General features: G+C 39.9%; 1 protein-coding gene across 1 annotated transcript in view; it reads right to left on the bottom strand.

Moving 5' to 3' along the window:
* LOC126092515 (uncharacterized) overlaps positions 1 to 14,989 on the bottom strand; it is a 698,582-nt gene that overhangs the window by 23,019 nt on the left and 660,574 nt on the right. The window lies entirely within an intron of this gene.

Genomic DNA, 14,989 nt, shown 5'->3' with positions numbered 1-14,989 from the left:
TAATTACATATAATAAACTGTATTAAATGCCGTTGATCGCCGCTGGGGGTGTTCCCGTCTTTTCACGTCATCTCAGTACGCTATTTAAACCGATACGAAGAGTTAGTCTCGCATAGTTTCCTGCCGTTATGTAGACAGGAGTGACACCACCACCAGTCGACCAATGGGTAACATATTTTAAATTTACGTAATTTTATCTGTTGTATAATGGAGTCTTTCTGACGGGTATCTATAATTTCACAGTGTAAACGCCCAAAAGATGACCCCTACGTCAGGTTGAAGCCGGTTGGCGGTATAATAAAAATAAATGCGATTAAGACTGTTTTTGAATAAATGACACAGATGCAGTTGTCTATTCAGTGAAATAACACGTAAGTAAATAAGGTGATATTGCAACTTCCAGGCCCTTATGTGATCCGCTTCCACTCTATAATAAACCAAGATTATTGGGTTTGGCAATATTTGTTGTGGTTTCGGTAGTAAAGTACGAAATTCATGGTCTTTACGCAAGTACACTATGCTCTCAATTATTACTGAAATTATACTCTTTTCCAAATTTGTCTATAATATTATTAAACATTTTTGCGAACTATGACATGAACACGTTATAGTACAGAAACGTGGGCATGCTGTAGATTTCACTTTACAAACAAATTTTGTCCCTACAAAAATTGTCATTTCTTTTTTTTTATATATCATTTATAACTAATGGCGTGTGGACTTGATTATTTTCCGAAATTAATTTATGTGACGATAAATGAAACTTTGAAAGAATTATTATTATCTTTTTGAAAAACATATTCAGTTTTTGTAAAAACGGTTTATTATGATACGAAATGTCAATGTAAGCAGTTTGCCCACACTCTTCCTCTCTGTAAAAATCCGATGTTATGGTGGTCATAAATTCGAACAAATAGCTTCGGGAGCATTTTGCAAAAGTATAAATTGCTATGTAGAACTGAATTGTCGCGATATCAGTCACTATGCAGTCGTCATCGGAAGATCTTTGTAGTATGTCTTTTATTACGAAGACTTATGGGCATATGTTTTTCTGTGATGTTAACAGTATTTATTGTTTATTTTGATAAACACAGTCGTGATCGCATTTGTTTTAATTTTTAATTTTTAGATGATCTTCTAAAAGACCATCTTCAGATCTTACGTGATTAATTATGCAGCATCGCCATGACACTCATTTTTAACAACTTTTGTAATCAAGCAGGTTAGATTAGATTAGATTAGATTAATACTAGTTCCATGGATCATGAATACGATATTTCATAATGATGTGGAACGAGTCAAATTTTCCAATACATGACATAATTAAGTTAATTTAACAACATACTTAAGTTAATATAGCAACTTTTTCATTTTTTGTGTTTTTTTATTTTTATTTTTTATTTTTTTAATTATTTTTTTAAAATTTATATCTAAAAATTCCTCTATGGAGTAGAAGGAGTTGTCATTCAGAAATTCTTTTAATTTCTTCTTAAATACTTGTTGGTTGTCTGTCAGACTTTTGGTACTATTTGGTAAGTGACCAAAGAATTTAGTGCCAGTATAATTCACCCCTTTCTGTGCCAAAGTTAGATTTAATCTTGAATAGTGAAGATCATCCTTTCTCCTAGTATTGTAGTTATGCACACTGCTATTACTTTTGAATTGGGTTTGGTTGTTAATAACAAATTTCATAAGAGAGTATATATACTGAGAAGCTACTGTGAATATCCCTAGATCCTTAAATAAATGTCTGCAGGATGATCTTGGGTGGACTCCAGCTATTATTCTGATTACACGCTTTTGTGCAATAAATACTTTATTCCTCAGTGATGAATTACCCCAAAGTATGATGCCGTATGAAATCAATGAGTGAAAATAGGCGTAGTAAGCTAATTTACTAAGATGTTTATAACCAAAATTTGCAATGACCCTTATTGCATAAGTAGCTGAACTCAAATGTTTCAGCAGATCATCAATGTGTTTCTTCCAATTTAATCTCTCATCAATGGACACACCTAAAAATTTGGAATATTCTATCTTAGCTATATGCTTCTGATTAAGGTCTATATTTATTAATGGCGTCATACCATTCACTGTACGGAAATGTATGTACTGTGTCTTATCAAAATTCAGTGAGAGTCCGTTTACAAGGAACCACTTAGTAATTTTCTGAAAGACAGTATTGACAATCTCATCAGTTAATTCTTGTTTGCCAGGTGTGATTACTATACTTGTATCATCAGCAAAGAGAACTAACTTTGCCTCTTCATGGCAAGTCATTAATATATATTAAGAACAACAAAGGACCCAAGACTGACCCTTGTGGAACCCCATTCTTGATATTTCCCCAGTTTGAGGAATGTGCTGATCTTTGCATAGTATGAGAACTACTTATTTCAACTTTCTGCACTCTTCCAGTTAGGTACGAATTAAACCATTTGTGCACTGTCCCCCTCATGCCACAATACTTGAGCTTGTCTAGCAGAATTTCATGATTTACACAATCAAAAGCCGTTGAGAGATCACAAAAAATCCCAATGGGTGGTGTTCGGTTATTCAGATCATTCAAAATTTGATTGGTGAAAGCATATATGGCATTTTCTGTTGAAAAACCTTTCTGGAAACCAAACTGACATTTTGTTAGTACTTCATTGTTACAGATATGTGAAGCTACTCTTGAATACATTACTTTCTCAAAAATTTTGGATAAAGCTGTTAGAAGGGATTTGGACGGTAATTGTTGACATCAGATCTATCCCCCTTTTTATGCAAAGGTATAACAATAGCATATTTCAGTCTATCAGGGAAAATGCCCTGTTGCAGAGAGCTATTACACAGGTGGCTGAGAATCTTACTTATCTGTTGAGAACAAGCTTTTAGTATTTTGCTGGAAATGCCATCAATTCCATGTGAGTTTTTGCTTTTAAGCAAGTTTATTATTTTCCTAATTTCAGTGGGAGAAGTGGGTGAGATTTCAATTGTATCAAATTGCATAGGTATGGCCTCTTCCATTAACAGCCTAGCATCTTCTAATGAACACATGGATCCTACTATATCCACAACATTTAGAAAATGATTATTAAAAATATTTTCAACATCTGACTTTTTGTTCGTAAAGTTTTCATTCAATTTGATGGTAATACTGTCTTCCTGTGCTCTTGGTTGACCTGTTTCTCTTTTAATAATATTCCAAATTGTTTTAATTTTATTATCAGAGTTGCTGATTTCAGACATGATACACATACTTCTGGATTTTTTAATAACTTTTCTTAATATAACACAGTAGTTTTTATAATGTTTGATAGTTTCTGGGTCACTACTCTTTCTTGCTGTCAGATACATTTCCCTTTTCCGGTTACAAGATATTTTTATACCCTTAGTAAGCCATGGTTTGTTACAAGGTTTCTTATGAGTATATTTAACTATTTTCTTGGGGAAGCAGTTTTCAAATGCATTTACAAAAATGTCATGAAATAAATTATATTTTAAATTGGCATCAGGTTCATGGTACACCTCATCCCAGTCTAACTGCTGTAGGCATTCCCTGAAATTTGCAATTGTTAAATCGTTGACTGAACGTACTACTTTGGAGGACTGTTTAGTATTGCTGAATGGAGCTATGTCATATATTGTAACTAGCTGTGCACCATGATCAGAAAGACCATTCTCAACAGGCTGAGCATTTATCTGGTTAAACTTATCTTGGTCTATAAAGAAGTTATCTATCAGTGAGCTGCTATCCTTTACCTCCCGAGTAGGAAAATCAATAACGTGTGTCAAATTGAAAGAACCGAGTAATACTTCAAGGTCATTTTTCCTATTACCCTCTTTCAGAGAATCTACATTGAAGTCCCCACAAATAATAATTTGCTTCCCCCTGTCTGACAGATAGCACAACAAGGAGTCCAAATTTTTCAGAAATAGATGAAAATTTCCTGATGGGGACCTATATACAGTTACAATTATAAATGTGCCTTTATTTAATTTAATCTCACAGGCACATGCTTCTATACGTTTCTCTACACAAAACTTTTTTGTTTCTATACTTTTTGCACAGTGATAACTTTTGACATATATGGCAACTCCTCCTTTCTCCATATTTTCTCTCATTACATGTGCAGAGAGTTTATATCCACTTACATTTATCTTATCCATATCAGTAACAATGTGATGCTCAGACAGGCATAGTATATCTATTTCATCCTCAGCTTCTAAATCTTATAAACAAACCAGAAGCTCATCTATTTTATTCTTTAAACTCCCAATATTTTGATGAAATATACTTACATTATTTTTAGTTATACTTTTATGTGAACCTTTCCTTATTCTAACATTTGCAGTACTCTCCTGTCTGAGTTTCTCATTGTCCTTAGGCCTAGTTGCTATACCAGTGGTCACATGGTGTTCAGAGAGGCAGATTATGTCAACTGGGTTGGGTGACATTAATTCATCAATGCAATTACCTAGGACTGAGATACAACTTGGTGGAGATAAAATTTCTGGTGATTGGTGAAAATTTATAATTGACAGCTGTGATTGGTGATCCAATGTGATATAATTGTGCTGTTTAATTTCTTTCCTAAACTGAAGATTTGTTTCAATCCTGACCTCTCGTAGAACTTGACATCTTTCTGTCTTACCTATCCTAAAAAAGGTGCTGCTCCAACACCTGTAACCACTGGTATTTTACCATTCATGGCAGTGCCTCCCCCCCTTAAATTTCCTGCTATTACCCCAGCCAGTTTCCCCTTCCCTTTCCTGTTGAGATGTAGGCCGTGCCTGGTATAGTCCCACCTTCTGAGAGAATCAACAGGAACCACACCAATATGAGCCCCCGCACCCGACCCAAGCAGCCGTTCCAACTCCAAATTAACTCCCCCAACAGAAGAGTTCAAATGAGGGCGGTCATGGCGTCTCAGGACAGATACAAATTCAACATTGGTGTGTCTCGATGCCGACGCAATCTTTACCAGGTCACACTCTATGCTGTACCCAGGATCTCTGTCGCTGCTGTTCCTTGGCCCTCCCACAATAAACACGGTATCTTCCCTGGTAAATCCTTTACAGAGTGAACCTAAATCCTCTGTCACCTGATCCAGACTAGCACTTGGTTTGAAAAAATTTGTGACCTGGTATTCTGGTCCTAATTCCTCCTGCAGAAGTTGGCCTACACCTCTGGCATGAGAACTGCCTAACAACAAAACTTTCCTCCTTTTCGATGGCTTTCCTACATTCTTTTTCAATTTCCTATTGAAAGTTTGTTGTGTCCTGTCTACACCTACCTCTGCTTGAGGCTCATCAGTTTCTAACTGAAGCAACAGGTCAAACTTATTTTTGACATTCATCACAAAACTGTCAGACTCAGTTCTAGGCCTGTTCCTTCTGCTACCTGTTGCCATTTCCCACCTCTCTTTGCCCTTCTCCCTCCTTAACCTGTCCAGATCTTCCCTAGCCTGATCTAGCTCAGCCTGAAGGGCAGCAATTTTCCCCTCCTGTTCCACTATCTTCCTATCTCTGCTGCAAATCCTACATAACCACAGATGAGCCTGATCCACTTTCCCGACACCCGCGCCACTGCAGTCCCCCCAGTGAAAAAAACTACTGCATCCATCACACCAATTCCCGGAACTAACAATTCTACGGCAAGTCAGGCACTTCTCACTCATGGCAAAAATAATGCTTTAGCTAGAATAAATCAATTAAATTACCGAAAATCAAAAAAGACGTTACAAGAATTAAGCCTATTCACAAATGTATATAAGCAAGTTTCTGATTTAAAATTCCGCTGTTTTCCTGAGATCAATGAAGGTATACGCTATTTATTTTATATTTCACTCGATGGAATGAAAAAAGGACAATTAAACGAGATAATTTAACTTTGATTCTCCAAAAACGGTACGAGAATTAGGCCTATAAATAAATGTATATAACCAAGTTTCTGATATAAAGTTACGCTGTTTTTCTGAAATCAGTATTAAAACAATGAAGTTATACGCTATTTACGGTAGTTTACTTATTTGTTACCGAGAAATTAGTTAAATTACCGTGAAACAAGAAACAAACACGTTTACAAAATTTAAGCCTAAGCGCGACTTCGCGAAGTTACGATCTTTTCGTGTTTTCTGAAAAAATACGCAAAGAAAAGTCAAACCTTTAACGGCAAGACTAAATGATACACTAATGCATGTATTTAATTTGTTGTCGGCGTTAAATTAAATTATATTCCTGTCTAAATCACTTAACTTTCTGGAAATGGTTTCTGGCGTCACTTACTCGGCGGCCATCTTGGAACGAGCTGCCCAGGCGCGAGGGAAATGATTTCTCGTTTCGTTTTTGTCCTTACAGATAATTCTGCATGGTTTTACTTGTTTCTAAAGGTTACTGGAAAGGTCTACTGAGTTTTTTCCGATATATTCGAATTAATTTGGACTTAAATGTCACTGAGAACATATATATCCACGTGTGCAAGTAATGAACTGGCGAAGGAAAAAGGAAAATGACATTTGGATGTGCAAGGTATCTCCATGAAACTGCATATATTACCAACAGCTGGGCTACATTAATAATATATTTAAGAAAGGGGATCGCAAAAGCTGCTCGAACTATCGGGAGTTTGTGTTATAAACACATTAATGACAAATTTTGGGAAAATGATTAAAAATAAGCTGGACATAAATTTTAAAAACCAGGACGAAGAATGTGGCTTCGCAGCTGGTAGATCACGCGAAGACCTTGACAGTTTCAAAATGGATGTTATCGTGCTCTCTGTGAGACGAAGATGAAGGGCAAAGGAGAAGAACAACTTGTTAATTATGTGCATATTTGGAGTGTAGTGTCCAAAGCGGTAAGAGCCAAAGCAGGAGTCTCCATCACGATAAAAAAAAGCATGGAAAAAGAGAATGACAGATTGGAAATTTATTAATGAATGTATTAGTGTGAAAGAAAAGACTATTTGTCAGAGAAATTGTAATTATTGGTGTATATGCAGCCACGAATGAGGCAAGAGACCAGGAGAAAGATACTTTCTGGACAATCCTCAGGGAGGCTAAAGAAAAAATCCGGAGGAGGAAGGAACTGGTTATCATGGGGGATATGAACGGAAGAGTAGGAATTAGAGAACCATGTCTGATAGTGGAAAACCATGGGGAGACATAATATAATGACAATGAAGAACGACTGATTGAAATTTGCGAACAGTTTTATAAGAATTTTACCAAAACAATTTTTCAAAAACAAGGATATTCATAAATATACATGGCAGCAGAATACCAGAGAACTTCGTTCCATAACAGATTATATTATCATTAGACAGACAAGTAGTTTCAGGGCAGCAGATGTTAGATCTTATAAACAAGCCCAGTGTGGATCAGACCGTTATTTTGTAAAAATGAAGAGTTTTTGGCAATGGAAGAATGCAAAGAATGATTCTAACAACATTAAAAAGAATTGTGCTGAGAAATCCCAAACTATATACACTCCTGGAAATGGAAAAAAGAACACATTGACACCGGTGTGTCAGACCCACCATACTCCGGACACTGCGAGAGGGCTGTACAAGCAATGACCACACGCACGGCACAACGGACACACCAGGAACCGCGGTGTTGGCCGTCGAATGGCGCTAGCTGCGCAGCATTTGTGCACCGCCGCCGTCAGTGTCAGCCAGTTTGCCGTGGCATACGGAGCTCCATCGCAGTCTTTAACACTGGTAGCATGCCGCGACAGCGTGGACGTGAACCGTATGTGCAGTTGACGGACTTTGAGCAAGGGCGTATAGTGGGCATTCGGGAGGCCGGGTGGACGTACCGCCGAATTGCTCAACACGTGGGGCGTGAGGTCTCCACTGTACATCGATGTTGTCGCCAGTGGTCGGCGGAAGGTGCACGTGCCCGTCGACCTGGGACCGGACCGCAGCGACGCACGGATGCACGCCAAGACCGTAGGATCCTACGCAGTGCCGTAGGGGACCGCACCGCCACTTCCCAGCAAATTAGGGACACTGTTGCTCCTGGGGTATCGGCGAGGACCATTCGCAACCGTCTCCATGAAGCTGGGCTACGGTCCCGCACACCGTTAGGCCGTCTTCCGCTCACGCCCCAACATCGTGCAGCCCGCCTCCAGTGGTGTCGCGACAGGCGTGAATGGAGGGACGAATGGAGACGTGTCGTCTTCAGCGATGAGAGTCGCTTCTGCCTTGGTGCCAATGATGGTCGTATGCGTGTTTGGCGCCGTGCAGGTGAGCGCCACAATCAGGACTGCATACGACCGAGGCACACAGGGCCAACACCCGGCATCATGGTGTGGGGAGCGATCTCCTACACTGGCCGTACACCACTGGTGATCGTCGAGGGGACACTGAATAGTGCACGGTACATCCAAACCGTCATCGAACCCATCGTTCTACCATTCCTAGACCGGCAAGGGAACTTGCTGTTCCAACAGGACAATGCACGTCCGCATGTATCCCGTGCCACACAACGTGCTCTAGAAGGTGTAAGTCAACTACCCTGGCCAGCAAGATCTCCGGATCTGTCCCCCATTGAGCATGTTTGGGACTGGATGAAGCGTCGTCTCACGCGGTCTGCACGTCCAGCACGAACGCTGGTCCAACTGAGGCGCCAGGTGGAAATGGCATGGCAAGCCGTTCCACAGGACTACATCCAGCATTTCTACGATCGTCTCCATGGGAGAATAGCAGCCTGCATTGCTGCGAAAGGTGGATATACACTGTACTAGTGCCGACATTGTGCATGCTCTGTTGCCTGTGTCTATGTGCCTGTGGTTCTGTCAGTGTGATCATGTGATGTATCTGACCCCAGGAATGTGTCAATAAAGTTTCCCCTTCCTGGGACAATGAATTCACGGTGTTCTTATTTCAATTTCCAGGAGTGTACTTCAATATTGACAGCCTACAAGATGAAAGTATACTAACATTCTTTGCTGCCATAACGGAAAAAATCATTGGAAGAATCATTTGAAGGAAGTACAGAGGAAATGTAGGATTATATAAAATCCAAGTACAGCAACAAAGGTGCTGGGCATAAGGGGAAACAACCACAATCGTACAGCAGAATGGTGGTTGGAGGCAATAGAAGTGTCAGTTAAAGAAAAGAGGAGGGCATTCAACCTGTGGCTGAATGATAAATCGGAAGTAACAAGTACAGTCTGCAACGAAAGGAAGAATAAAGTGATAAAAAAATAAGAGTAGCAAAGAATGAAGCATGGGAATGGACATGTTCCAATGTCAATAGCAAATTAGGATTTGGGAGAGGCTGGCCGGCGTGGCCGAGCGGTTCTAGGCGTTTCCGTCTGGAACCGTGCGACCGCTACGATCACAGGTTCGAATCCTGCCTCGGGCATGGATGTGTGTGACGTCCTTAGGTTAGTTAGGTTTAAGTAGTTCTAAGTTCTAGGGGACTTATGACCTCAGCAGTCCGATAGTGCTCAGAGCCATTTGAACCATTTGGGAGAGCGAAACAAGCGTGGTCAGTGTTACAATGACTTCGACAAGAGGCAAAAGGCAAAACCAATGTTCAACTGATAACACCAAAAGAATGGGACAAATATTTACGTAAATTATTAAATGAGGATGGAGAAGAGTATCTGGAGGAAGGAACAGTGGAAGAAAAGGAGCAGGAAGGGAAGGAGATCCAAGTTTTAGAAAGCGATGTGAGTAAGGTAGTAAGAAAAGGGAAGAATGGTAAATCACCTGGACCAGGCAATATCAATCTGGAGCTCTTAAAATGTGGTGGTGACAAAATGGTGAAGCTAATAACACAGTTATTAAATAAAATATTACACTGAGATTCAGTATCCAAGGAAATGAAGCTGGGCTATATTAATAATATATTTAAGAAAAGTGATCGCCAAAGCTGGTCGAACTATCGAGGAGTTTGTGTTATAAACACATTAATGACAATTTTTGGGAAAATGATTAAAAATAAGTTGGACATAAATTTTAAAAACGAGGACGAAGAATGTGGCATCGTAGCTGATAGATCAAGCGAAGACCATATTTTCACATTATGACCAATCTTAGAAAAACATAGGGAAAAACCAAAAAACATAGGATTAATTTTTATAGATTTATAAAAAGCAAATGATACTGTCCGTCGAAAACTACTTTGGAGATCATTACATGTGGCAAACAAAATGTTCCTTTAATCAAAATAATACAGGTAATGTGTAAAGATAAGATATGTCAAGTGAAAATTGGTTGTACACTTTCAGAAAAATTTAGAATAAGCAAGGGTCTGTTACAAGGTTGCCCCATGTCACGAACATTGTTTAAAATCTATAGATATTGATCTAAAGACATGGTATCGTAAATGGAATGGGATGGGGCTAGAAATTAAAGATGGAGTTTATTTACATCACCTGCTATTTCCTGATGATCAAGTAGTTGTAGTATAAGATGGGGAGGATGCAAATGATGTGTGTAACCAATTAGCAATGGAATATAGAAACTGGGGATTGAAGATTAATTACCAGAAAACAGAATACCTCACTAATGATCCAGATGACTTATACACAGAGGGAAAGAAAATTAAGAAGGTCAATACCTTCTATTATTTGGGATCCATTTTAGAGTTGCGGGGAAAATCAGAAGTAGAAATTAGTAAAATAATTAGCAGTGGAAGGAAGGTCATTGGGATGCTCAACTCAAGGTTATGGAGCAGAAATGTAATAAACCGAACCAAAAAAAAAAAAAAAATTATATGCAGATCGATACTAGAGAGCGTAGTTATGTATGGAGTGGAGACTTGGACTACAAATCTGAAACAGCTAAAAAATAGTGCAAGCAGTAGAAACATAATTCTGGATAAGATCAGCAAGAATTTCTAGACAAGCGAGATTAAGAAACGACGAAATAATAAAGAGAATGGAAGTAATAGAAAGAATACATTACGCGGTGGATAGAAAGAAATTACAATGGTACGGCCATGTAAGAAGAATGGGGGAAGCCAGAATTCCGAAATTGATCCTGGAATGGGAGCCAGAGAGAAAGAAGAGAATAGGACGCCATACGACTACCTGGCTCCAAAATGTACGCTTAACAATGAGAAGACTTGTCGCAGAGAAAGAAGACATACAAGAACGAAAACTCCAATGTATGCCAGGTCTCTTCAGTCGTAGTGACTGGCTTAGTGGAGCAGTGGCAGTCTCTCGACAGCCCATGACCATGTATTTGGTCGGATGCTAGTCGCGTGGTGCTGCTGAAATGCTAATACTGGTGTTGAGTTTGGTGCTCCTGAAAATACGAATTCCATTCACATGCGATTTCTGCAGGAGAACCCATCTTTGAAATATTAAATACAGAATGTAGATACCGTTACACCTGCTACTCCGAAATGATGGTGGCAACTCGCTACTCCACAGCAGTAGCGACGAGGCCTTTACAAAATTGGCGACGAGGTTTTACATAATATCGTGAGGCAGCTTTATTCACCAAGTTCAAATACATCCACTAATTGACAGTAAGAGCTGTTACAGACCTGCAACAAAGTTTAGCCATAATCTCAAACCTTTACGAAACCTGATCTCTCTGAATCCCCACACCTCCCTCCCCCTTCAGAATGATGAAAAACTGTTATCACTTACTACATTGACACTGAACACGCACTAAAATTGCAACATCAGGCATGACGTCTTAATTTATTATTTCTTTACTAATGTGTCTATTCTCAACACATTTTGCAGACTGTTTCCACATATACAACGAAAATGTTTGCAAAACTTTTATCACTGTACGAGACATAGTTCATGATGCGTGACATCATCATTTAATTTCGTGAAAAAGTCGCTTTTGTTGAAACATAGCAAATTACCCAGACTACACTCATCCACTCTTTGAGAATGACAGCCTTTAGTGACTTTCAACAAACTTTAAACACAACTTCAAACAATTCGTGAAAATTTTCTAGCTTCAAATACTTAACAGATTGATCAGAAGTTTGAAGCCGTTTCATATATGGAAGGTCGGATCCTACGAAGAATCGGTTTTTTTGTGTGTCCTTGTATAGGGGTTGCAAAAAATATGGAAACATCCCGAGAACTGCATGTTTGTACATAAATGCAGGTGATAGCCATGCTTGGAGGTTGCACTGTTGTATTTAACCACAAAATGGCTTCATTATGGTGCAAGTGTCACTCGTGGTCACAACAGTGTTCTGTGTAGTAAGTTGTGAATGCATTATATCGGAGCTAAGTAAATTCTAGTCTGGACAAATTGTTGGTGCTCGTATGATGGGTGCTTCCCTCTCTAAGATGGCGGAAGTGTTTGTGTTTCAGGAGACAACGTACCGAAGATTTATACCACCTACAGAGAAGATCAGTTTGCATTGTTGTCTGCCATTGTAGTGTTGGGCAGCGGCAGCTGGATGTGAACAGCGCGTAGCGTTGCGCAGTTGGAGGTGAGCCGCCAGCAGTGGTGGATGTGGGGAGAGAGATGGCGGAGTTTTGAAGTTTGTAATACTGGATATGATATATTATGACTATTAAGGTAAATACATTGTTTGTTCTCTATTAAAATCTTTCATTTGCTAACTATCCCTATCAGTAGTTAGTGCCTTCCGTAGTTTGAATCTTTTATTTAGCTGGCAGTAGTGGCGCTCGCTGTATTGCAGTAGTCCGAGTAATGAAGATTTTTGTGAGGTAAGTGATTTGTGAAAGGTATAGATTAATGTTAGTCAGGGCCATTCTTTTGTAGGGAATTTTGAAAGTCAGATTGCGTTGCGCTAAAAATATTGTGTGTCAGTTTAAGCACAGTCGTGTATAATTGTTCTAAGGGGACGTTTCAACTTTCCAAGAGTGAAACATGCCGGGGGTTCCGTGATGAGTTGCGCAGCCATATCGAGGTATTCCATGGTTACTGAACAACGTCGCATTACAGCCAAGGGTTATGTGACTACTTTGGCTGTGCAGGCTCATCTCACGGTACCATGTTTTGTTCCGCAACGGCTATGCTGTGTTCCAAGACGGCAGAGTCGCTGTTCACACAGCTCTCATTGTTCAAGACTGGTTTTGTGAGGGCGACGATGAACTGTCGTATATCTCCAGGCCACCACAGTCGCTAGATTTCAATATTATGCTGCCTCTGCGGTCCGTTTTGGAGAAAATGGTGCGAGATCACTATCCACTTGCTCATCGTTCCCTGAAATTACCTTTATTACGCAGGAAGAATTGTAAAAAATTCTCTTTAAATCCACACGGAAGCTGTATTTATCCAATCCGAGACGACTGGAAGCTGTTTTGAATGGCAACGATTATCATAAACAGTATTAGGCATGGTAATGTATTTGTCATGTTTCCACTCCCACACCTACCCTTTATAACTACAGCGTGTGTTTCAGTAAGTCGTAAAACTATTTGTTTTTTCAAGATCTCGAAATGAGGCTTTCGGGAATAACAGGAGGCAAAGACGCACGTAGTTTATTGTAAAGTTAATCGTCTCCTATCAACCGGAATCCTGGCACACTTATTTTTGTAATGGAAGAACTCAATATTTTACGGCTTTCGAAAGCTTTTGAAACGGGGTATATTTGGAACTCCCTACAAAAATTGAAAGTCGACCGCAATCGATTACTGTTCTTGTTAGGGTCCGTCACTGTATCCAGAATTTCCATTGTACACTTCTTGTTTCTTTGACTCATGCAAAATATTGTTAACCATGCAACAAGATTACGTGTCTGTCCGCCTACTATCATGCACAGGTCTCATCAGTGAATAGATTTCATTTTTAAATGTCCATAAATTTGTGTATATGTAAGTATTGCGTACAGGTAGACCTGGTACCAATATGAAAAACATTAATGATCCCTTAGTCATAGTACCGAGCGAGGTGGCGCAGTGGTTAGACACTGGACTCGCATTCGGGAGGACGACGGTTCAATCCCGCGTGCGGCCATCCTGATTTAGGTTTTCCGTGATTTCCCTAAATCGCTCCAGGCAAATGCCGGGATGGTTCCTTTCAAAGGGCACGGCCGACTTCCGGAAGGCGCTCGATACAGTTCCGCACTGTCGCCTGATAAACAAAGTAAGAGCCTACGGAATATCAGACCAGCTGTGTGGCTGGATTGAAGAGTTTTTAGCAAACAGAACACAGCATGTTGTTATCAACGGAGAGACGTCTACAGACGTTAAAGTAACCTCTGGCGTGCCACAGGGGAGTGTTATGGGACCATTGCTTTTCACAATATATATAAATGACCTAGTAGATAGTGTCGGAAGTTCCATGCGGCTTTTCGCGGATGACGCTGTAGTATACAGAGAAGTTGCAGCATTAGAAAATTGTAGCGAAATGCAGGAAGATCTGCAGCGGATAGGCACTTGGTGCAGGGAGTGGCAACTGACCCTTAACATAGACAAATGTAATGTATTGCGAATACATAGAAAGAAGGATCCATTATTGTATGATTATATGATAGCGGAACAAACACTGGTAGCAGTTACTTCTGTAAAATATCTGGGAGTATGCGTGCGGAACGATTTGAAGTGGAATGATCATATAAAATTAATTGTTGGTAAGGCGGGTACCAGGTTGAGATTCATTGGGAGAGTCCTTAGAAAATGTAGTCCATCAACAAAGGAGGTGGCTTACAAAACACTCGTTCGACCTATACTTGAGTATTGCTCATCAGTGTGGGATCCGTACCAGATCGGGTTGACGGAGGAGATAGATAAGATCCAAAGAAGAGCGGCGCGTTTCGTCACAGGGTTATTTGGTAACCGTGATAGCGTTACGGAGATGTTTAACAAACTCAAGTGGCAGACTCTGCAAGAGAGGCGCTCTGCATCGCGGTGTAGCTTGCTCGCCAGGTTTCGAGAGGGTGCGTTTCTGGATGAGGTATCGAATATATTGCTTCCCCCTACTTATACCTCCCGAGGAGATCACAGTGGCACGTAAAGTGCCCTCCGCCACACACCACACCGTAGGGTGGCTTGCGGAGTATAAATGTAGATGTAGATGTAGAAAGAAAGATTCATCTCT

Source organism: Schistocerca cancellata, chromosome 7 (genome assembly GCF_023864275.1).
Source record: "Schistocerca cancellata isolate TAMUIC-IGC-003103 chromosome 7, iqSchCanc2.1, whole genome shotgun sequence".
Taxonomy (NCBI): Eukaryota; Metazoa; Arthropoda; class Insecta; order Orthoptera; family Acrididae; genus Schistocerca; species Schistocerca cancellata.
The sequence above is the reverse complement of the archived record's forward strand: the minus strand, read 5'-3'. Positions and strand labels throughout refer to the sequence as shown.